At 38.3% G+C, this 25,518-nt stretch overlaps 1 long non-coding RNA gene across 1 annotated transcript; it reads left to right on the top strand.

Moving 5' to 3' along the window:
- Positions 1-542: 542 nt before the first annotated feature.
- LOC126830421 (uncharacterized) lies at positions 543-2,798 on the top strand. Its single transcript, XR_007683839.2, has 2 exons — positions 543-1,154; positions 2,473-2,798. It is a non-coding gene; the product is annotated as an uncharacterized LOC126830421 (long non-coding RNA).
- The last annotated feature ends 22,720 nt before the right edge of the window (positions 2,799-25,518 follow it).

Here is a 25,518-nt window from a genome sequence, read left to right as displayed (position 1 = left end):
CACTGCATGGCGTATGCGTGTCTCCACTGGCCCAGTAGGAGAAGAAAAGTGGGACGTTAAACCCCATTTTATTTCATTTAGTATTATTCGCCAGCTGAATGGTTTACGAAGATGTTTTTTTAACTGAAAATAGCCAGAACAATGAACAATCCATGCTGATCCATAAAACGTCAAACACTCAATCTAATAACATTCTCTTCGTCGGATTTATTATCCTATAAATATCATTGAATATAACAAATAATATTTACAAATAACAACATCTGTGTACATTTATTATACTTTATAATTTATTATATAATCCGATTGATATCAATTTTATTATTATTAAGTGCGCAATAGTAAAATGTGGTGTAAGGTGGTCAGGTAAGGTTTAACATTGAGACAAATGGCGGAGATTTGGTCCTAACCGTGTACATGACAAGAAAGAGACTAGCCTCCACAGCCACTTGGATTGTCTTAGAATCGCTCGATTTTCTTCCACTGCCAAAGGCCCCTATCACAGAATTAATGAAACCAAAGAGTCCTATTGCAGAATTACTGAAATAGGTTCATGCCAAAGACCCCTATTACTGAATTACTGAAATAGATTCATACCAAATACTACTATTACAGAATTACTGAAATAGGTTCATAACAACAAAGACCACTATTACAGAATTACTGAAATATGTTCATAACAAAGTGACCTAGAACATGTCGACTAGAAGTTAAACACTATTTAGAAACACCAGAAATAGCCACATGACACATATGAAACAAAAAAATCTCAATATTGGTTAGTGTTTCTCGTGAAATATTTTATTGTTGAATCAAATAAAAGGTGTGGAGCAAATTGACAACCTCATAAATCAAATTCATGTAAATAAGATTTTATTCACCAGCTTGGCATCCTGTTTTAAAGATTTGTCAACCATACACGACTATAAAGATAGAACCCTTCACAAGTATTGTCATTTAGTTGTTGGTCTACCAGTTAAAGATGAGGCTGTTTCTTGTTCTATGTTTCGTCGTATTGGCTTGTACACTAGGGGTAGAGGGATATTGTTATACTCATACTCATAAAAAACATTCTGAAAGCGATCAAGAATATTGTGATCGTTTGGACACTTTGTACAACTTTATTAATAACGACATAGCAACACATTGTCAAGGTAATGGATGAATACTTATTTTTATATAATTAAAGATACATTATAATGTGATATGAATAATTTGATATGTTTGAAAAGACGTGTGCAATAATTTCAACCATCGTACTGGTTGTTCGCAGCTAAGTCTCGCTCCTCCATTTTTAGCTTAAATCAAAATATTACTGAACTGTTATAATCTATTTAATATCAGAGAAATCCGATGTCATCGAGAGTTGATTATGGTCTGGATAAGTTAATTAATGTCTAATTAATAATTTAGATAACATTTCAGGCCTAAAGAAAGACCTGCAATAGGCAGATTTAGCTTTTGTATAATGTATGTTTAATTACCGTTAATCATTAAAGATAGATTATGTAAGAAATAAATCTGCACATGACAGGTCATCGGATAGTGTTGATTTTAAGTAGATTAGAACGCTTCAGATATTCAATGATTTGATTTTAAAATGGAGAATCCAGACTAATTTTCGAATAACAAGTATCGTTGCTACGATAATAAACAATCTTTGCACCAATCTTGTCAAAACTAGAAAGAGTGATAACTTTGCTCAGAATAAAGTAAATTGAACGAAATTGTAAATACATTCACCTTGCATTATTTATTTGTGAATTATTATAGCAAGAACGGCCAGCTCTGTATCGACATCTTACGAGTATAACGAATATTTAATTATTGTTCTGTACTTTATATTAAAAGATTGCTATTACTGAACTTTTGAATGGTCACACATGACGTCACGAGAGTATATTATGTTCCATGACATATAACATGACAGAACACGTGATGGAGATCCCACAACAATAAACATTTATCAAATAAATGAAACGAGGAACTAATTTTTGTATGACTTATTTAACAATTAATTGTTCGAACTCGATAATAAAGCAGCAATAGCTGGATTAGCATGTACTCTTTAAATCGTTGTATTATATCATCTATATAAAAGATAAAAACATGTTAAATTAAATAAGGTGACCGAGTGGACAAACGAATGCACTTTAGATCATACAAATAAAATGTGTTATTGGGTCATATCTATTTTTTTCTAAACAATATTTATTCACAGAAACTGGATTGGAGAACTTCGGGTGAAGGCGCTTGGGCAACCCTATAGAATTTACCCAGGACCCCAGGTTTCCTGTCATTACCGAAGATCCCTACACGCACACGAATTGTTGAAATAAAGATGCATCATGTGTTTGTCCCAAAATAACCTAGTTTGTGTTGACGTTAATCAAGTCAGAAAAATATCTCGAACATAGCAAACTGTTTGTTTCTGTTGTAAGGAGTTATTATTATTTTTTTCTTTTCAATTAGATGATGTCTAGCGTTGCCTGCATGTGTTTCACAGGGACATGTAACACTGATGAGAGAAACTATTTGGAAACTGTTGCTTGTGGAATTTGGTAGTCTGCTGTCTAAAGGGATTAATCATTGCATCTAGTGAAACTGGAAATCGTATTCTTACTAAATTAATGTGTGATATTTCACCTAGAAGAAATAAAATATAAGATTTGATTTGATTAGTAAACTTACAAACTTCGCCTAAAAGTGACAGCTGTCGATTACCAGATATCGCGACTATATATCTATACTTATATCCAATAATTCAGTTAATAAACGCAATGTCCTCTGTCACAATACCATGTGTTTACGTATGGTGTTTGAAGTTTTATACCAATCTAACCAAAACAAAACCTTCTGCGTCTTCTCCCAACAACTATTACTTCTAATACCGCCGAACCACAACATTTTTGCTGTTTAGTCTGATTGAATAGTTTTATTTTATTTATCACAGTCACTAACGGAGGGGTGGGGTGGAGCTATTTTCAGCCCATTTTGGGTCTCGATCCCAACTTCCAATTCCATTTAACTCTATTAAATGACTGTCTGATGTCCTTAAACATGCACAATTTTACACCTGCTTTGTCGATCCAACTATGTTCATAATGGAAACATCGAGGGCCGCCTACAAGAATATCCCAGCTAGCCGTTACTGGGTTTAGATTCTGTGCCTACGTTTCACTATAAAGTTGATATAACCTTAGTGGGTTATATTCATTTTCACATGCCTACAATTATGCCAAAATCACGTTTCAGTTGCGCTAAGTCTCTTCAGTGGTACGTTTTCAAAGCATAAAGAGACCATCACATATAAGTAACACGTTTAGGCAAATCTCTAAATATGTCAACAATTACTCCGCCAGATTGATATATATGATAAACGTTACATTAGTTTTCTGCAATTATCGGGAGAAACAGACATAGACGTATGAGCCAGGGGCGTGGATAAGGAGTGGGCTGTGGGCTGGTAGCTGACCCACTAACTGTCAGACAGAAGGGTGAAGTGACATTTTTTTAGATATATCATCTTGTTGGCGAAAAAATTGCCCGCAAACTAATAAAACAGAAATAATTTTACTTTTCTTTTGATTGAGTACCGCGATTTTTAACTGAATTGACTATGAATTTAAACATTTTGCATACAGATATAATTGGCGTTTTTTTTTATCGAGATAAAATTCTTCATAGTCAAAACGGAAATAAGCTGGGATGCAGTGATCGATTCGTGATTCAGCATGTTTAAATGTTAGCATGTTTATAATGTAAATCGGGAAACAGCGTGTAATCTAGTAGTACTAGTATGCTTATGTTACATTATAAACTGCTAACTTGATAAAGTGTAGTCGACGTTATAGTTCAATGGTCTTGTTGCTAGGGTTTTAGACGTTGCATTTTAATAATTTTAATGCCAGTGTGTATTCGATGGTGACACAATATTACTAAACTCTTTCTTTATAACTGAATAATATATTTTTTTAAGTGTATGTTTTTTTTGTAAAGTTGTATAGTATTATTGTTGTGTGTATGAGGAATTACAAGTGATAGAAATTGATGACGTTTGTCAGACAAGTTGGTATTTTGTTATGGAAGAATTCTTTAATACAAAAAAAGAAAATCTGTGCGTCGGTCGTGGAGGTGTTCTCTCCCCTTCTTCTTGTCGCCATACTGGTTCTCGTCAGTGCAACCAGTGTAAATATCCACCTAACGTGTATGACGTTGTTGATGTCACAGTACGAGAAGATTCTAGCGGACAAATTGTCTGATATACACCCAACATTCCGATAGTTGATGATATTATACACGATTTCATTACATCTATAAATACAGATTTGGATGATCGTTCCTTCAAATGTAATTAACAACATTCATTTATCTCTACCGCCTCCTTAATCTAAATGCCACTCCCTCCTTAATATGCATGCCACCTCCTTAATCTACATGCCACTCCTTCCTTAATTCATATGTCACCCCTTTTTAATCTAAATGCCACCCTTTCTTAATCTAAATGCCACGCCCTCCTTAATCTACAAGGCACCTCTTTAATCTACATGCCACCCCTTTTAATCTAAAAGCCACCCTTTCTTAATCTAAATGCTACTCCTTTCTTAATCTAAATACCACTCTTCCTTAATGTAGATGCCACTCCCCCCTGTTTCTAAATGACACCTTCTTGGATACATATTGTGCAACTCCTTCCTTAATCTAAATATCATCCCTTCCTTAATTTAAATGCCACTATCCCCTTAATCTAATTACCACCCTTCCTGGATATGTATACCCTTCATTCCTTCATCTAAATTCCACCCTCTCCTTAATCTAAATGCCCTCACCTCATTAACTTAAATATCCCACCTCTCCCTTAATCTAAATGGCACTCTCTCAATAACCTAAATGCTACCCCTTCCCTTAAACATCCAAGAGCTAAATCTGCCTATTTCAGGTCTTTCTTTAGGCCTGAAATGTTTCCTAAATTATTAATTACACATTAATTGACTGATCCAGGCCATAATCAACTCTCGATGGCTTCAGATTTCTCCGATATTAAATGGATTAGAATATTCAGTCATATTTTGATTTAATTTAAAAACTTAGCTTCGAACAACCAGTACGGTGGTTGAAATCATTGCCCACGTCTTGCCAAACCTTCAAAGGCTAATTTCTGCGCTCGCAATAGAGTAATTTTAATGAACTTTTCAAATTATTCACTTTACATTATCTATCTATGAAGAGGACGGGATGTAATGTCCATCATGTACCGGTAATATACATAATGCTACACAAGTTGAGGGAGAGATGGTGTAATGTCCTTTATGTACCGGTAATATACATAATGCCACACAAGTTGAGGGAGAGATGGTGTAATGTCCATTATGCACCGGTAATATATACTAACGTCCAAAAGAAAGTATACACTGTGCATTTTGTGCTGCATCAACCAAAGTCGTTTTTCCATGGTATACGGTATTTGGGTAGAATGTCAATTTGTTTCACATTTTTATTTTGCTTAGAAATTTTGAGTTTGGACGCAAGAGATAAACTCAGTAATGCTTTATCAAATGTTTTTAATCTAAACAAAACTTAGTCATACTTTTAGTGTGTATACTTTCTTTTGGACGTCAGTATACATAATGCCACACAAGTTGAGGGAGAGATGGTGTAATGTCCATTATGTACCGGTAATATACATAATGCCACACAAGTTGAAGGGGAGAGGGTGCAATGTCCATAATGTACCGGTAATCTCATACTCCTCGCAGTGTTTCGTCGGATTATACCTAATCCCACTAAACAATGATTTAACGAAAGCAAATTTCTGTTCCAAATGATGATTGGTCAATGGTACGATTAACAACCAATAGCTAACTGCGTTACAAAAGCAGAGCTCCAAATTGGACCAAATATGTTTACATAACGTTACGTCATGACTCACGATTTTATTATGCCCAATTAACCAGTGCATAGCAAAATATTGCAGGAAAAATAATTGCGTGACAAACGAGGCTATCAAATTGAAAACAATGTAAACAATACTGTTTTTAGACGAACATACTTCCACTGCTTTTTATACCTTAAATCACTGACCAACGTGTTCGGGAAGACCCAGATTTAACGAAGGGATGTCATGTTGCTGTACTTGGGATAGATTTGATTGAACGGGAAGAAAAGACACACTCCCTCAAAAGCTCAAGTATCAGAAGCCAATCTAGCAATGGCCGGAGAGGGGTTTATCGGGCCATTGCTTCAGGAATATGCTGTAATATACATAATGCCACACAAGTTGAAGAAGAGTATGGATTCAGTCGTAATATAATAGAGATTATTTACAAGGATGAGGTCAGGAACTTCAGTGACATGGTTCGTTAATTTGTTGGTTTAAACAGTATTTATTTAACATATAATTACACACACAATATACAGCACATATAGGGATTCGGAAACAAGATATACAGCTTATATTAATCCGTCTCCTAATGGTAATAAAACAAAATTGGCACGTTTAAATTATGTAAAACATATTATAATTTACATAAGAATAATGCGCATATTTCAAACAACAAATATACAAAGGTGAAAACAACGTAGAGGTAGGTAGTGAATAATATCTCTATTAGGTCTACAAACAGGAACGTAAAAAATATATGCAAATCATTTCAGCATTATTTACAATATAGGTACTTTAGTTTTGTTCAATATCAAAATGTAAATCGAAATAAACACGACGTGTCTTTAGTTTCGTAAACGATAAGCGTTATACTACATGTTTAAAGTTAGCCTTACAGCTTATATCCGCCCCGCCCTTCCGCTAACCGCATCGACTATATTAACATTCATTAACTAAATCAAATGATGTTTTTCTTGGAGCCTGGTAAAAAAATTACTTTTTAATTCCACTGCACACAACAATATATGGGGACAGAAACAACTTGGTTCAAAATTAACCTGAAAAGTGTTTTCTCGTACACGGATGCTATTTCGTTTCATTTTTTAGTTCAAAATTTCTTTTTACCTGTCTTCACAACACTAGGATCTGGAAGAGTTGTCATACAGCAGGTGCTCTGCACGGAACTGTGGGTAAATCCCCAGAAACGTCAACGCTGATTGATTTATCAGGGTCAAAAGTCGCTCGTATGACCTCTGGCAGCGACCTCACAGTACAACTGGTCAGATCTTTATGTAGTGTAGGCCATCGAAATAAAAACAAGATGACTAGTCATCAACACCCCGCGCCCTTGCACTTGTTTGGAAGAAATAAGGAAAAATAACTTCTTTATGCTATTGGTAATGTATACATGTAGCTGTTTGTATTGTTACAAAGTTTTGAGCCAATCAATGAAAGAATAGTACATTTGCAAATACCCAAATAACCTAGAACAGGAATCATATATCCTATAATTTATGCAATGTATCATTACGTTTGTACTGCAGACATTTACGCTGGCATGTAAATGATTTAGTACAATCCTCACATTTATTCGATCATCATCCTCTTATTTTGAATTTCTCAGATTTGATAGTTTTATGTGTTTCCCGAAATTCCTAAATAGCAAAAGGCACAACTACTGTAATAGGTTGATGTGTGTGCAAAGTTTCAGAAAGATATCTTGAACAATTTATAAGATATGCTCCGGAAACAAAATTGTACACCAAAAACTAAGTCATTTTTGTTTCCATGGAAACACAAAAAATATAAATCTCAGAAATTCCTAAATAGCCAAAGGCACAACTACTGTAATGGATAGATGTCTGTACAAAGTTTCAAAAAGATATCTTGAACGATTTATGAGATATGCTCCGGAAACAAAATTATACACCAAAAACTAAGTCAAATTTGTTTCCATGGAAACACAAAAAAATATAAATCCCAGAAATTCCTAAATAGCAAAAGGCACAACTACTGTAATAGGTTGATATGTGTGCAAAGTTTCAGAAAGATATCTTGAACGGTTTATGAGATATGCTCCGGAAACGAAATCAGACTGGACGGACGGACGGACGGACGAACCCCGTTTCAATATCCCTCCCTAACTTCGTTCGGCGCGGGATAAAAAAGAAACGAAATATATATCTGTATTTTACTCAGATTGCTTTTCGTTCAGTACGAATTTCGTCTTTCCAAATATTAAATTATAATGGTACTTTTCAAGAGATCTGGAAATGTACATAAAACTAATATCTAAACATGTCTCTAATATACTGTGTTTTTATGTACATTTCCAAATCTCTTGAAAATTACCTTTATAATTTAATATATTGAATGACGAAATAGGTACTGAACGAAAAGGCTAACGAGAAACCACTTTTAAACTTGTAAGGTCAATTTTGAACCAAATGATTCCTGTCCACCAAAACACATGTTGCCCCCCCCCCCCCACACACACACAATGGGAATCTTATAAACATATTTACAGATGTTTCATCATGCTCTAAGAAAATCATCATTTAAATCGACGTAATCTCATTTCCCTCCAATTTTACCCCCCGCCCACCATACACGCAAACCTGCACCCACCCACCCCACCTCGCCACACATCAAAACAGTTGGCCAGGGGCATTATAAACACTCATTTAGAGATGAACAGTCCTAGAAATTTATGTTGTATTAATATATAACATGGGCATCATTTATGTCAACGTAATCACATTTTCCCCAATTGTAGACATTGCCCCCCCCCCCCCATATCTCGAAAACGACCCCTCAAACGCCTGATCACCACCCAGATTCGGAATCTACGCAAAAATTGGTCTAGAAAAACTTGGTCTCATAAATTCACAGCTCGGGTGGCGCCCCCCCCCCCTTTCAGCCACCGGACTATTTGTTATTCTAGCAACACGATGACATCTAGTAGAATCAAAATACTTTCCATTCGCCTAGATTTAAGTTAAACACTACACTAAAAAAACTGCATCCATGATTTGATTGGCTAAACCAAAACTAGTCATGCATAAACAGTCGAAAAGGGTAGAAAGACGGCTATTTTAAAATCGAGTTAGCCCGACTGAAATATCTTGTGTTGCATCGCAGCCCTCCAACCCAACCTTAATGGATGTAGTAGGAGACATCACACCCACCCTTAATGGATGTAGTATGCATCAGGAAACACAAAGCTTAAGTTTTACAGAAGATGTAAGTCGGATAAAAATTGTGACTTGTAGACTGTTCACTCACTTGTGCTTTGTAGCAGCAGCTGAGAGCACTCCATATTTTCTACTGACTGTGAACAAATCAAGTGTTTTTCAAAATTCAAAGTTGGATATGTGAGTTTGTGTTCACCTAAACCACGATTTGACCTATTCTCAATGAACATTCAATACTCTTCAGCTGACCTAAAACTCACCAACAATAGAAGCAGAACAATTACGCAGGATTTGGTTAGTGTTTTACAATCATTTAACATTTATAGTAAGAATAAAACTTGTAGAGGTAAAAGAGCCGGTCGAAAACTTAAACAAAATCAGCGCAAAACATTTAATCTTGACAATCAAAATAACAACAAACTTATAAACTTTTGTCTAATAAACGTTCGTTTCCTTACCGATAAATGTGCTGCATTGACCGAATACCTAACTGAACATAATTGTGATATTACATTCATCCCTGAAACGTGGCTGAACTCTAATACATGTGGTCCAGCTGTCAGTGAACTAAAACCTTTCGGTTACAACCTTTACCACATCACACGCCGTTACTAAAAAAAGAATGGCAACTCGCTCTCACAGAAACACACTGGCAGCGGTATACATGTACACCGTAACTTTCAGCCAATCACATCCTTTCACTCCGCCGGTCAACCAACCCCCCCCCCCCCGCAGGGTCTATGGGTCCAGAAGCTCCGGGTCCCAATTTTCCGGTACCGTCGGCACCGGAACGGCAGGTTCATTGACCTAATAGGTCTTAAACTGATTCCTTTGCTCCGGAGTTATGTGATTTAGCAGAATCACCAGACACCTCCAGTAGACCAACCCCGCCGGGGAATCTAGGGGGACCAGCGTGTACCGGTCCCTTTCAGGCCATCGACACATTTTGCAAATGGTCCTGAGGTTAGGGAATGTTGCTTCCCTCAAGGAGCCTTCTGTTATAAAGCTATATTGAAGATGCTCCCCCAACCAAATAGCACAGAACCTGCAGTGCCCTGACCTGCCTTGATACGATTTCCGGGTCTAGTGAGGTTTCCAGGGCAAAATACCAGGGCAGGTGTTCCTTCTGACAATGTGCCTTTATTTTCCGGCCAACACGACCGCAACCAACCTTTGGTGTGACCCACATTTGGTTGGAAGAGGGCGTGGGTAGATTAAAATTGGGTGCCCTGTATAAAGGCTGCCTGTTAGATTGAGTGGCTCTGGCCTGAACGTACCCTTCCATGATATCCATCCAATCTGTGGAGCCTGGTGTGGCAACCATTCAATTGCCACCGTGTTCCTATGGCATTATCCATTTTCCTGCAAAATATAGAAACTAACACTGCCTTTACCGTCAAATACGGTAAAGACAGTAATTGAATTACTTAAAATATTCCCCTCTTATTTCGACTTTATGTCGCTTATAAAATTTAATTAAAGACAGTTTGGACAATAATACTCCTTATCGTCCCAATCCGAATCCGGATCTATATTGACGCAACGGTAGTGAAACCAATCATCGCATCGGTCACAACATATCATCGGACTGCCGTCATCCGGTTTTCTACAAATACAGTAAACGTCAGTGTCCCGGTTATCGACCGGAATGGTCATGTTGAATTCCGTTCTCCTACGGAATCTCAATATCCACGGCGGCAATTCCCTATCATGACAAGACTTTATACGGTCGTGATTTAACACAGTTTCGCCCTTGCGTGTTTTGATACGGAACAAATATGGTGTGATTACTTGTGTTAGAACCCCTGGGCCCTTCCACGTAGGAGATAATTTGCGGCTTTTACCCTTTTTGGTAGCGGTATCCAGGACATAAACAGCGTCATTTAACTGATACTTTTTCACATTCGCACGCAAATCGTAATCTCTTTTCATTCGTTCCTCGCTCGTATTCAATTTATCGCGGGCCAATTTATGCGTTTCAATTAAGGCCTGTTCGAGTTTTGATACGAACGAATCTACGTCACCAGCGTTTTCAACGGGTGAACTATACATAAGGTCAGCGGGATGATTGATTTCTCGGCCTAACATTAGTTTATTAGCCGTATAACCCGTTTGTCTATTAACATTAGATCGTAAAGCGCTTGCAAGTTGCGGTAAATAAATATCCCAATCATTTTGACAACCGTCTATGTAACACTTTACTGCTTCCATATGCGTGCGATTATAACGTTCAGCTTGTTCGTTAGATGACGTCTATAAGGGGTAGTGCGACTTTTATGAATTTGTAACACTTTGCATAACGTGGTGAACAAATTACTTTCGAAGTTTCTCCCCTGGTCCGTAAAAACTTGAAACGGACAGCCAAAACGCGAACAGAATTCGTTCACTGCTGCCTTGGCAGTAACCTCCGCAGTTTGCGACGGTAGGGGATACATTCAACCCACTTCGAAACTGGTCAACCATCATCAAGATATACTCATTACCCGCCTGCGTGACTGGTAACGGCCCTAAGAAATCTAGGTGCACTCTCTCCATCGGTGAACCCGCATGATATCTATTCAGTTTATAACGGGCCTTTGGCTGTGTATTTTTATTGATATTACACGTACCGCAAGACGTGACATAGGCACGGACATACTCCGTCATGCCATACCAATAAAACTGTTGTTTGATACGATCCTTCGTTCTCTGAATACCCTGGTGACCCGACGATGGAATGTCGTGACTAGTCGACAAATTTCAATCTTTAATTCTTCGGTACAACCAACCGAGTGTCGGACAAATTACTAGGCCGTTTTACGCGAAGAACACCATTATCCAAAAGAAATAAATTACGGTTAGTCCAGTAATGTTTTACCGCTGGATTTTTTAAGGTTAAATCGCTTTCTTCCGGTTCGATTCCCGTATTCAGCCAAGTTAGAATGATCTCTAAATCTTGATCATTAAATTGGGCAGTTTTGATCGTCTCCGCTGAATAGTGAGTTAGGGAAATCCCCTCGCCTATTACGTCATCGCTCTCAACTTCATCAATAGTTACGACGTTTATCCGGGGGTCGTTCGGATACCCTGTAACCATTATACTAACGGGGTCATCGCTGATATTTTTGTCTAACAGTAAATTGCGCTTAATACCGGACTTATATGGCAACGGTATTACATAGTCGACATTTGTAGCGAATTCTATCCAATTTTTATGAGCTCTTTGACAATAGCAACAACCACCGCACGGTATATCTGTTAATTGGACGTCTATGTTAAAATCGTCACACGGTTTATCCTTTAGTTTCATGCGACTTAAAGCATCGGCGTTGATATGTAAATTCGCTTTACGGTGTACGACCGTCATGTAATATTGACCTAATTCCTCTAGCCAGCGGGCGAGTTGTCCTGTCGGGTGTTTAAAACGTAACAACCAGGTTAAACTGGCATGGTCAGTTCTTACTATAAAAGGTTTCCCGAGCAAATTATGTCTAAATTGTCTAGTGAACCGTACAATTGCTAAAAGTTCTTGTCTTGTTGTACAGTAACGGTGCTACTCGGGCGAAAGGGAAAACTGCTATCTGCGATAACTCTTTCTTGGCCGTTTTGTATCTGTGATAATTCGGCGGCAATGGCGTTCATGCTGGCAACGCTAACACCGGAGTTGGCACGAGCAAATGTTTAAGTTGATCAAATGCAATCTGTTGTTTATCACCCCCATATAAATGCTTTTTTACCGGTAATGGCGTATAACGGTATAGCGATCCTAGGGAAACCTTTGATAAAAGTTCTATGGTAGTTCGCAAAGCCCAAGAAGGATTAGACTTTAGTGCAAGTGGGAACCATCCATTTCCCGACGGTCTTTGTAAAATTATTACCCGCTTTTAGTCCATTTTGACTGACCATACGGCCCAGGAATTCGACTTCCTGCTGAAACAATTCGCATTTTTCAGGCTTCAATTTCATGCCATATAGCCGGAATCGATCTAATACCAATCTTAGGTTTGTTAAATGGTCATCTACATTTTTACCCATGACCATCGTATCGTCCAAAAAAGCCAAGGCAATATTCCAACTGAGACCATTAAGAACTAAACTAATACTCCTAGAATACCCGGACACAGCTCCGGTCAATCCAAAAGGGAGTTTTGTGAATTCGAACAAACCGTACTTAGTAATAAAAGCGGTTTTCTTTCGATCCTCCTGCTTAAGAGGGATTTGCCAATTCGCTGAATTTGCGTCAAGTTTCGAAAACCATTTATTTCCTGCCAAGGCATCCATACATTCGTCAACTAGAGGCAGGGGGAATACGTCTTTAGTTGTAACCGCATTTAATTTCCGGTAATCTATACACCATCGAACCGTTCCATCTTTTTTACGGATTAAGACAGGAGGAGATGCCCAATCTGAGTTTGACGGTTGAATGACTTTCGCATCTAACATTTTTTTAAAATGTTCCTCTTCCTCCTTTGCAAAACAAACGGGTGTACGTCTTATAGGCTGTTTAATTGGTTTAGCGTCATTCGTTTCGATGAACGTATTCCATTGCGGTAAAATTCACAAAATCAAACTGATGCTTCGCGAAAACTTCCCGATATTCTATTAACAAATTCTCAAGCCTTAATTGATCCTCTTCCGATAATAATTTCTTTGACCGATCAAACAAATCGACTAAATGCTCGGGTATTTTGTCTGAATTTATTGAACCCGATTGATTGATATCTGGCGGTAACGGATCAACAATATCATTTTCCCCAAACTCAGCGGCCTTAGCTATAGATTCATTCGTTTCTAGTTCTACCCTGTCGTCGAATGGATTGATTAAACAAATGCGTGGAAATTTTGTTTCAATATGCGAGTGTATAGAACGTGCAATTAATAACTTCGGGTGTTTTAACGGCTCCATCATGTATCTCGATAAACTTTTATTTATATTACACCGAACACGAGCTACAGACATCGGTGGAACTACTATTGTCTTAGCCACCGATAAATCAGCATTCTTGAATTGCTCGTCGAAATTACCATAGAACAAGTTAAAAACATCGTCACCAATTTTCATTCGGTCATTTAACACGTCTATATGCACTTTATTGGCCCGCATAAAATCAAGACCTAATAGCATATCGTCCTCAATAGGCGCTACATACAAATGATCTAACTCGACTCGAAAAGAACCTAAATGTAAGTTAGCCGGCCCGACAATGAATTCAGGAAAGTTTAACTGACGACCTGCAGTATGCAACTGTACATCTTTAATTTTCGGCGGTTTATCCCTTAATTCTTCATATCGGCGATCCGAGAGTATCGTCACTTGAATACCCGTATCTAGAATAGGAGACAGTTGTTGACCTTGTACCTTTAAATCAAGCTTATACATAGAATCTGAATGTATCATACCGATAGACGTCGTTAATTCGAACGTTTCCTCGACTTTCGCGGAATCGATTTAGTCGATTCTTTTATCGACACCGGTCGAGCCGGTATCCTGGAACTCTTGATCACCCCCCCCCCCCCCGGGGTGGTGATATACGCAGGGATACCGTTCGCGCGGGTGACGTTCGACGTCATATCCCTTAACAAAGGCGAATTACTTAACTCACTTTGGACCGAACGCTCGCTTATTCAATCGATCCGTTCAAGTTTAAAGATTCCACTCCGTCATTGCTAACAAAACTAAGTCTGGTTGGACACTATTAGCCCAGCCTGCTGGTTGAATACCATTTTTTTTTATTAATATTGTAAGCCCATTTAAATTCCATTTAAAAGGCCGTTTTACGTTTAGATAAAATTATTTTTTATTTCCGGCTGCATCTGTTAACTTCAATTTATATTCCGAAACACTGTTCAAGAAATACACTACACTCTTGAAATTATTAGCAGTTTTAATTATTGGGTTTTTAAAGTCGTTCCCAAAAGGGCTGTGAGAGTTACAAATATCGAACAGTTTATCAAACAATCTGCTAAATGGTGTGGTTGATTCACTTCCTTGAAACTGTACTAGCTTCATATCTCCACGTAATAAGTCTGATGAACTTAACGTTTCAACTGCAAGTTTAACATTCATTTTGTGTCCCTGCAGTAGCTTGATTGGTATACGACCCTTCACATATAACATAATGCACAGAAAAGCCACAATCATGGAGCAATATTAAAGCATCCTTATATCAACTGAGCTTGTGTTTCACTAGTCATATGATTCGTTAGAAAATATCCGATTGGTTGTTGTCCCCCGCCTGTCACACTTTTTGGGACACAATAAGTCTCTTTCTAATTGAGCTAGAATGTTCAAACTCGGTGTAGGTGTTTATTAGGTCAATACCTTGATGGAGTTCGAAGATGAGCATTTTCTGCTTAGGGTAAGCAGAGATAAGCAATTTGAGTGGTTGATGCTTTGGGGCACGATATTTTTAGTTCTAATTAAGTGAGAGTGATGGAACTTGGTGTATAGTTCCATTACATCAATACATTGACTAAGTTAGATAATGAGCATTTTCTGCTCAGGGTAAGCAGAGCGATAAACAATTTGATTGTAACTGAGCTAGAAATGTTCAATCTTGGTGTAGGTGTTTATTAGGTCAATGCCTTGATGCAATTCGAAGATGCGCATTTTCTGCTTAGGTTAAGCAGAGATAAGCAATTAGGTTGGTTGATGCTTTGGGACACGATATTTTTGGTTCTTATTAAGTGAGAGTGATGGAACTTGGTGTATAGTTTCACTACATCAATACTTTGACTAAGTTTGATAATGAGCATGTACTGCTCAGGGTAACCAGTGCGATAAGCAGTTTGATTGGTCGAGACTTGGGAACACAATAACTCTCATTCTAATTGTGTTAGAATGTTCAATCTTGGTGTAGGTTTATATTAGGTGAATGCCTTGATGGAGTTCAAAGATGAGCATTTTCTTAGGGTAAGCGGAGATAATCAATTCGATTGGTTGATGCTTTGGGACACGATAATTTTGGTTCTAATTAAGTGAGAGTGATGACATTTGGTGTATAGTTTTATTACAACAATTCCTTGACTAAGTTCGATAATGAACATTTTCTGCCGAAGGTAAGCAGAGCGATTAGCAATTTGATTGGTCGAGACTTCTAATTGGGGTAGAATGTTCAAACTTGGTGTAGGCGGCGTTCATTAGGTGAATGCCTTGATGGAGTTCGATGATGAACATTGTCTGCTTATGGTAAGCAGAGATAAGCAATCTGATTGGCTGATGCTTTGTGGCACAATAACTTTTAGTTATTGTGAAATGAGAGCGATGAAATTCCGAAGATAGATTTATTATATCATTACCTTGACTAAGTTCGATGGTGCGAATTTACTGCTTAGGCTAAGGAGCGATAAGCAATTAACATTTCGAGCTAAAGCTAAGCAGAGCTAATCAATTTCTTTGGTCGATGCTCTGGGACAAGATAATCTTGATTCTATCTGATAGAGAGTGATGAAACTTAGTGTATAGTTTGATTGCTCTATACTTTTGAAAAACATAAATGTGCGATTAATTAATATGTTTCCTCTATTTATTTTGGGATTTCGGCGGGGGACAATCCGCCTCACTGTTGACTTGTTTCCAATGGCCTTTGAATCCAACATCAAGTAAGACAAAAACTTCTGTTGCTAAAGTGTCTAATGAATTAACTTGAATTTATCCGTAATTGGCAGTTCCAGAATATTTCTTTAATTTGGTATCATACGTATACTCTCGTTTTATAGACATGTCATCAAACGTCAAAACAACGCATTTCATTTTCTGGTCAGAGGATAATTTCTGTTTAAGGAATGTAAACATTTCTGATAAATAACCCTGTACACAATTTATGCTTGACGCCCACTTTCTGATTGTAGCTGGATGTGGTAAACATGAGAAATTACGTAGATAGTTGTATAAAAAAGCAAATGTCTCACGAAAATTAAGAATGGTAACTTATCATCTAATCCTTAGAAAAACGGTTGTAGCAATCGAAAACACCGAACGTTTTCACTATTTTCAGCTGAGCCAACTTTCCCACTTACAAAATGGTGAATTGCGCCAATTGGTTGACCAAGGGCCTACGTAATTGAACTTCCTCTAGTTCTATTTATAAATTTTGGTTAAAATCATTAACAACATTTCCGGATTTAATAAAAATTTGTGTTACAGGGAGGAGTGTTTCATAATACACATTTAAGATTCATGGAAACTTTGTTGAATGAGTCAACTGGCTGGGTTTCGATTCTCTGGTTGTACGTGACAAGGAGTAGGGTCGCCTGTCCAACCTCGTGGGTTTTCTCCGGGTCCACCGGTTTCCTCCCGCTGCTAAAGACCCCTACGCGCAAGCGAATTATTGAAATAAAATTGAACCTTATGTTAGTCCCAAAATGACCTAGTTTGTGTCGAGTGGACGTTAAACCCCATTTCTCCCTCTCTCTTTATTATGTGAATGCCTTGATGGAGTTCGGAGTTACGCTCGTAGAAGATGATAATTTTCTGCTTAGGGTAAGCAGAGATAAGCAATTTTATTGGTTGATGCTTTGGGACAAGATAACTTTAGTTCTAATTAAGTGAGAGTGAGGACACTTGGTGTATAGTTTTATCACATTAATACCTTGACTAAGTTCCATAATAAGCATTTTCTGCTTAGGGTAAGCAAAGCGATAAGCAATTTGATTGGTCGAGACTTTGGAACACAATAACTCTCCTTCTAGTTGATGTGGAATGTTCAAACTTGGTGTAGGCGTTCATTAGGTTCATTATCAAACAAAGATAAGCAACCTGATTGGTTGTTGCTTTGGGGCCAATAACTTTAGTTTTAATTAAGTGAGAGTGATGAAACTCTGAGTATAGATTCATTATATCATTACCTTGACTACGTTTGATGATGAGAATTTTCTCCTTAGGCAATTTAATTGGTCAAGTCTTTGGAACATAACAACTCTGCTTTTAATTGAGATAGAATGTTTAGACTTGATGTAGATGTTCATTAGGTGAATGTCTTGACTGAGTTCAATGATAAACATTTCGAGCTAAAGCTAAACAGTGCTAAGCAATTTTATTGGTTGATACTTTGGGACCAGATAGAGAGTGATGAAACTTGGTGTATAGTTGATAATCGGTTTGATTGCTTGATACTTTTGAAAAAAAAAATGTGCGATTGATTAATATGTGTCATCTATTTATTTTGGTATTTCGGCGGGGGACATCAGTCTCACTGTTGGCTTGTTTTTTTACAGCCGGCGTAAAATTTGAGATTATGCTAACAGCGATTATAAGTTGTGTTCTGTTAGCCATCATTCTTGTATGTTTTATAACATGGTAAGATATATACCATTATATTTATAAATAAACTTTAATATTGTAATAACAGTGTAGGTGGGGGTGGGGCACACTAAACGCCCCCCCCCCCTCAACACACATATCCTTCGTTAGTTTGGCTAGTACCGAAACATAAGTCGTTTTATCCAATTTTGTTTAGTTACATTATGTATGAAATCTTTTGAGCCACACATTTTTTACGCCTGTTCACAGATAAAATTTAAATAGTTGATACGATAATAAAATCATAAATACCAGCATAGAAGACATATATTAACTGTGATTATATAATGCCACCCAACACTAATTAATAATAATTGTGTCGACTTCGTTTATATATTAAAGTATTCACCAATAAGAATATGTAACATTTTATTTACATGTTTGATCCCTGCATTGACGTACACGTAAAAGATCCCTTGGCAGTTGGAATTTGATATAAGAGTAGGCCATAGTGCCGCTTCCCCTGCACAATTGACCTCAACGCACACTGTATGGCGTATGTCAGTCTTCATTAGCCCAGTCGGAGCAGAACAGTAGGACGTTAAACCCCATTGTATTGCATTTCCTTTCATTTATTTGCATATTCATATGTTCATCTTAGTTATTTTATATTTTCCACAAAGATCTGTTCATGAATTCGACATCAAACCCCGTGTATTTGTGTTTTATGACGTAGGAGAGAGGAACTATAAGCCCAGTCTGTGACCCAGCCCTCTGCTGTGAATAGAATATTATTAATGAAAAACAATAACAATATTTTAATTATCAGGTTTATAAGACGAAATATCAACAAACCCCAACCAACTGTCCATTATGAAACAACAACAGGCCATAATGACAACATAACAGAAAATGTGTATGACACTATCGCTAACGTGCATGTAAACACAAAAGACCAAGATGAACCAACATGTCAGCATGACAACAACACAGTACAGGAATGTGACAACGACACCGTAGATGACGATACAGCAAGATACATTAAAGTAATTTAACAAATGAAGTGGAGTTTAAAGTCCTACTTTTCTCTACAGAATAAGTTTTTTAAGGGTGTATTTATTATGTTAAACAAGTATTATTCAAGAGCTAAAATCTTCCTATTGCAGATCTTTCTTTAGGCCTAATGTTATATGGATTGTTTAATGGTCGAGAGCGAGACATTAAGTAATATATTGTAACACCAAGAGGGTCATGAGGCCCGAGTTTTTTTTTACAATATATTACGCAATGTCTTAAGCTCGAGACCACTAAAGGATTAAAATACAGACACCCCGCACGTGCTTTTACAGTAAAATACGTCACAGGAGTTCAATATTTCACTAGTATATATAATGTACGATTGACAAGTTGGCCGTACGATTATTTGAAATAATGGTACGCCAACATCAAAGGTGACGTCACATCTGTATTTTAAAAATTATTAACTTGCCCCCCCCCCCCTGGGGTATAGGGGGTGATAAGAATATACCCTTCGTATGTCCTGCGTGTCGTAAGAGGCGACTGAAATGATCCCTGTAATGGGGCAACGTGTTTGCCGTGCTTTGCGACCCGTGTCGGTGGAGAGTGGAATCCTGGTAATTGAGCGGGGATTTGGCTTGCGAGCCATTTCTCTGCAACACATTACTTTGGCCCATGGTTCACCTAGACGGGGGGTCAGTGTGGCCCACTCTGATCAATCGGCTTTGCTCGTTTTAGCTCTGTAGAATGTACATTTCTCAATCTCAATACTAAGCAGAATTACCTTTGTGTCCTGTGTACATTCTACATAGCGGCAGCTTGGGTCAATCTAGTTAGATAAGTATTTTTACTTTCTGGCTTGAGTATACCCCTCGTCGAGCCCTGAGGCCATGCGCCGGATATCCGCGCTAGTCCTCCCTGGGGGAAAACGAGGTGTGAATTTAAAAATATATATATATATACTATTCAAAAAAAGTAGGGGATATTTGATTTTTAAGTGTTATTAAAGTCACCTAATGAAACTGACGAAGAAACAAATGACAAAATGAAATGAAGTTCACATTCATCGATTTATTCCAAATGATCGTTAGACTAAGTAAGGCACAGACTGACCATTATAAGGGTAAAATGATACCCGGGGTCAAACAGCAAAGTTACCACAGCATCACAACCAAGTCAGTAACGGGTAAATCCTCCTCTGTTTGCCAAACAAGCATTGATCCGACGTGGCATACTCCTAATGAGACGTCTAAGGTCATTTTGGTCCAGATTGTCCCATTCCTGTTGCAACGCAGCAGCAAGTTCTTGGACATTGGCAGGACGTTGTTGACGTTGACGTAACCTCTGTCCAAGCATGTCCCAGACATGCTCGATGGGGGAGAGGTCGGGACTCAGTGCTGGCCAAGGTAATGTGGTGATGTTCTGTTGTTGGAGGTAACCTGTAACGATCCTGGCCCTGTGACATCTTGCGTTGTCATCCTGGAAGATGAAACGGCGGCCATGACGTCGTGCGAACGGCACAACATGGACTGCCAAGATGTTGTCCCGGTAGTACTGGCCTGTAACACGCCCTGCAACAACATGTAAAGCCGTTCTTCCAGCAACAGTGATGCCTCCTGTGTTGTGCCGATCTGTAGCATGCCAAGGGCACGTAACCTTTCATTTTGGGTAAGCCGACGCATATCAAAATTTGTTTTCTGGTCACTAAAACAATTAAACTGATGTTTCCACCCTGGAATTCAATGCCACAATGACTGTAACATTCAAAGTCAGAGTCGTGCAAATCTTGGGTTGGACCCCCATGATGATCCCAAGCATCACCCGCATTCCATGCGGTAGCTATTGGTGCGTTTGGGCGTCACATGTAACTGGAAATGTTTCTTCTGTTAGGTTCTATAGTGACTTTTTTCGTAGTCATTTGCATATTTTAGTATTATGCCCCCAAAATCAAATATCCCCTACTTTTTTTGAATAGTATATTTCATGGATTCCCCAATTCCCCCCGCACACACACACACCAATTAAAGAACGAAAAACAAAACAGAAACGCCCTAATACAGAGGAAGTTTCTGATTTATTTAATTTAAAAAGCAAAATTTCAAAGGCATGGCCGGGGTTTCTCTTGATTGAGAGTCCCTCTACAGACCTGTCCAAAGTTTCACCATTTTTAATAATCAAGGGCATTGCTGGCTTAGCCGGTGCACCCAAGGCTATAAAAAAACTTAAGAATGGAACACTCTTGACAGAATGTGCCAAGGAGCAGCATGCTACCATGCTCCTTAAATCAACCGTCTTCATTAGCCCAGGTTAGGAGCAGAACAGTAGGACGTTAAACCCCATTTCATTTCATTTCATTTCCTTAAATCAACATCTTTGGCAGACATCCCTATCAAGATGGCTCCACACAGGTCACTGAATTCAAGTAGTGGAGTAATTCGATGTAGGTACCTTGAAGGCAGCAGTGAGGATGAAATGGTGGAATACCTTTCATCTCACATGTAAAAAGAATTAATGTACGCCGAGGAGATAAGGTAATTCCTACTAGCACCTATATCCTCACATTCGATCGTCCCGAGATACCAAAAGACTCTCAAGGCAGGTTATTTAAACATACCTGTGGATTCGTATATTTCCAACCCTCTTCCCTGTTATAAATGCCAAAAGGTTGGACACAGTAAAACCGTCTGCAGAGTTAAAGACACCTGCGCTCGCTATGGCTATGATGGCCATGAGAGCGCTACCTGCCAGACGGATTTCTGTTGTGTTAATTGCAAGGGTAAGCACCTTGCTCGCGAATGTCCTATATGGCAAAAATAGAAACGAGTCCAACAGGTTATGTCTGAACGTAAAATGTCATATTTTGATGCTAAAAAGCAAATAGATCTTTCTACACTTTTTCCCATTGCACCACAAGGGAAAACTTATTCAAGTGTAGCCAAAGTTTATACAAGAACCATTTCTGTTCAGACAGATTTAACCTGGCATAAAAAAGAAAAAATAACTAAAATAATATCATCAGATCATGTAAAAGGGATATCTGTCTCATCACAAACCAGTGAGAGTGCGATTCAAATTATTAATTCTTTGCCTGGCGAGGGTTAATCTTCCTTGCCTCAAACTGAAGATGTTGGGATCATCCCTAACTCTTCCCCCCAGAACGGCAAGGAGAGTTACCTCCCTCGCCTCCCCCTAAAACTGTCACGCTTGATTCCAGTTTTACTGGGTCAGGCTCACAGCTAAACGATATTCTACCAACACACGAAGGTCTGTCCAAAAAAGAAAAGAAATTGGCAAAGATGCGTGATAGAGAGAAAAAGGGTTCACAAAATCCCATCTCTCTCTATAATAGATATGGGGATGATCTGATGGACGGTATTATCGTCTCAGATGTTCATAAGGAACCCGTCGGTAAGCCGCCAAAAATTAACTATCCCTGACAATGGTCAATTCCATTATTATTATGGAATTGTCGTGATTTGAAACCAAATTTTATTGAAGTTCAACTTTTAATTCAAAATTTCAATCCTTTAGCTATTTGTTTACGGGAAACTTTCTTGCGGAATTCTGACACTTTGTCTTTTAGACATTTTGTTAGTTACCCTCAATACTCAGCTAATGATGGTAGAGCCCATGGGGGTGTTTCTATTATTCTTAATGGAGATATCCCTCAGAGTCAAGTCACTCTCAACTTGCCTTTACAGGCAGTTGCAGTTAGGGTGGCTTTGCATATTCCTATAACACTCTGCTCTGTATATCTTCCGCCAAGTTTTTTTTTATCTTAATCCCAGAGATCTTGATGCCTTTGTTGCCCAACTTCCTTATTACGGGAGATTTCAATGGTCATCATTCGCTCTGGGGTAGTCTAGATAAAAACAACAGAGGTAACCAAATAGCGGACTTCATTAACATTAATAATTTGTGTTTATTAAATGATGACTCGCCTACTTATCTACATCCTGCCACAGCTTCTTTTTCTTCCCTCGATCTCACCATTTGCTCCCCGGTCTTGTTTCAGTATTTTACATGGAGAGTAAATGAAGATCTGTGTGGTAGTGACCACTTTACTATCTTGATTGATAATAATGGTCCCTCTCCGGTCGAAAGACCTCAGAGGTGGATGTTGCATAAGGCTGATTGGGCTCTTTTCGAATCTTCACTTTTGATACAAAGTAGTTAGAAGATGCAGATGAACCCATGGCTTTATTCACTTCGATTCTTCGAGATGGTTTGAATAAACCATGGTATAACGACGATTGCAAATCCGCTCTTAAAGAACCATCCTTTCATGGAGAATATTGCGGCATACCAAATAATCAGGGCGAAGTTTCGTAGAACCATACGTCAAGCAAAGAAATCTTCATGGCAAGGTTATGTCTCAAGGATCAATTCCCGTACCACATCGAAGTTGGTATGGGATAGGATTCGTAGGATTAAAGGTAAAAGTTGTGCATTATCATTGTGCATTACCATCTAAATGTTGATAATACCAACTTAACAACATGTCCTGATATTGCTAATTCTCTGGCCAGTACACTTTCATTTAATTCATCATCCAATTTCTCCTCTGATACCTTACGAGGCATTAAAGTTCAACAGGAGAAAAGGCGACTTAATTTCAAGTCCCGCAATGATGAATGCTACAATGATACCTTTTCCATTGCAGAGCTCCGGGATTCGCTAAAGCGAGCTCGGGATACTGCAACTGGTCCAGATGAAATACACTACCAAATTCTAAAACATTTACCCTTTTTCACTCTTTTAATTTTACTAGATCTTTTTAACCGAATTTGGGTTGATGGGAAATTCCCCCCTGCGTGGCATGAAGCCACAATAATTCCAATCCCTAAACCCGGTAAAGATCATACGAATCTTACCAACTATCGCCCGATCGCTTTAACTAGCTGTACTTGTAAAACCATGGAGAGATTGATCAATCGAAGGCTTGTTTGGTACCCTGAGTCCAACAACCTTATTACAGACCTCCAATGTGGATTTCGGTCCCAAAGGAGCACTCTTGATCATCTCGTTCGATTTGAAACGTTCGTCAGGGACGCTTTCATCCAGAAGCAACATTTAGTTGCAATATTTTTTGATCTGGAGAAAGCATATGATACTACATGGAAACATGGTATCATGCGCGACCTCCATAACCTCGGCCTAAGAGGTCGCTTACCTATCTTCATTAAAAATTTCCTGGAAGACAGGTCATTTAAGGTACGACTGGGATCAATATTCTCTGACCCATTTCCTCCGGAAATAGGGGTTCAACAGGAAGTATTTTATCTCCTACTCTCTTTGCTATAAAAATTAACACGATTCCAGCGTGCCTTAAACCAGGTGCAAACGGCGCTCTTTATGTTGATGACTTTCAGATGTGCTATTGTTCTACAGACATGCGGCTGTCTGCATACATTTCTGTCAGAAACGAGATTTGCATCCTGATCCAGAACTTTATTTTGATGGCAACCGCCTTCAAGTTGTGGATGAAACCAAATTTCTGAGGCTGATATTTAATAAGAAATTATTATTTATCCCCCACATTAAAAGCCTCAAAAAGAAATGTTTGAAAGCCCTCAACATATTGAGAGTCTTATCAAATACTGACTGGGGAGCAGACCGTAATGTCTTTCTTCGATTATATCGAGCATTAGTTAGATCAAAACTCGATTATGGGTGGATTGTGTATGGGTCTGCCCGCGAGTCTTATCTCAAAGAGCTTGACATCATACACAACCAGGGACTTAGAATCAGTTTAGGAGCATTTCGTACATCTCCAGTGGATAGTTTATACGTCGAGGCGCACGAGCCCTCACTACACAACAGACGTGATAAACTGACCCTGCAGTATGCTACGAAAATAGCATCTTTACCAAACCATTTTTCATTTTTAAATGAAATATGGTTTGGTAAAGATGCTATTTAAAACACCATATTTAGACCCTATCATGAGCATTTATATCTGCTCAAGACTAAAGTTATTCCACCATTCGGTATTCGCATACAACCACTTTTGTCGGAGGCTGGAATCAGCCTTGACAGTATTGCGAATACCCCTTTCTTTAGGACCCCACCGTGGGCTATATCTCCCCAAAGATAGATTTTGTTCTTGCTCAATATAAGAAGAGAGATACTAGCTCCACGGTTTTTCAGTCTCCATTTCGAGAGCTAAGCTTTAAATATGGTGATTATGCTCCAATATATACAGA

Source organism: Patella vulgata, chromosome 8 (genome assembly GCF_932274485.2).
Source record: "Patella vulgata chromosome 8, xgPatVulg1.2, whole genome shotgun sequence".
In the NCBI taxonomy this organism is placed as follows: Eukaryota; Metazoa; Mollusca; class Gastropoda; family Patellidae; genus Patella; species Patella vulgata.
Note: the sequence above shows the minus strand (reverse complement) of the source record. Positions and strands in the feature narration are given on the sequence as shown.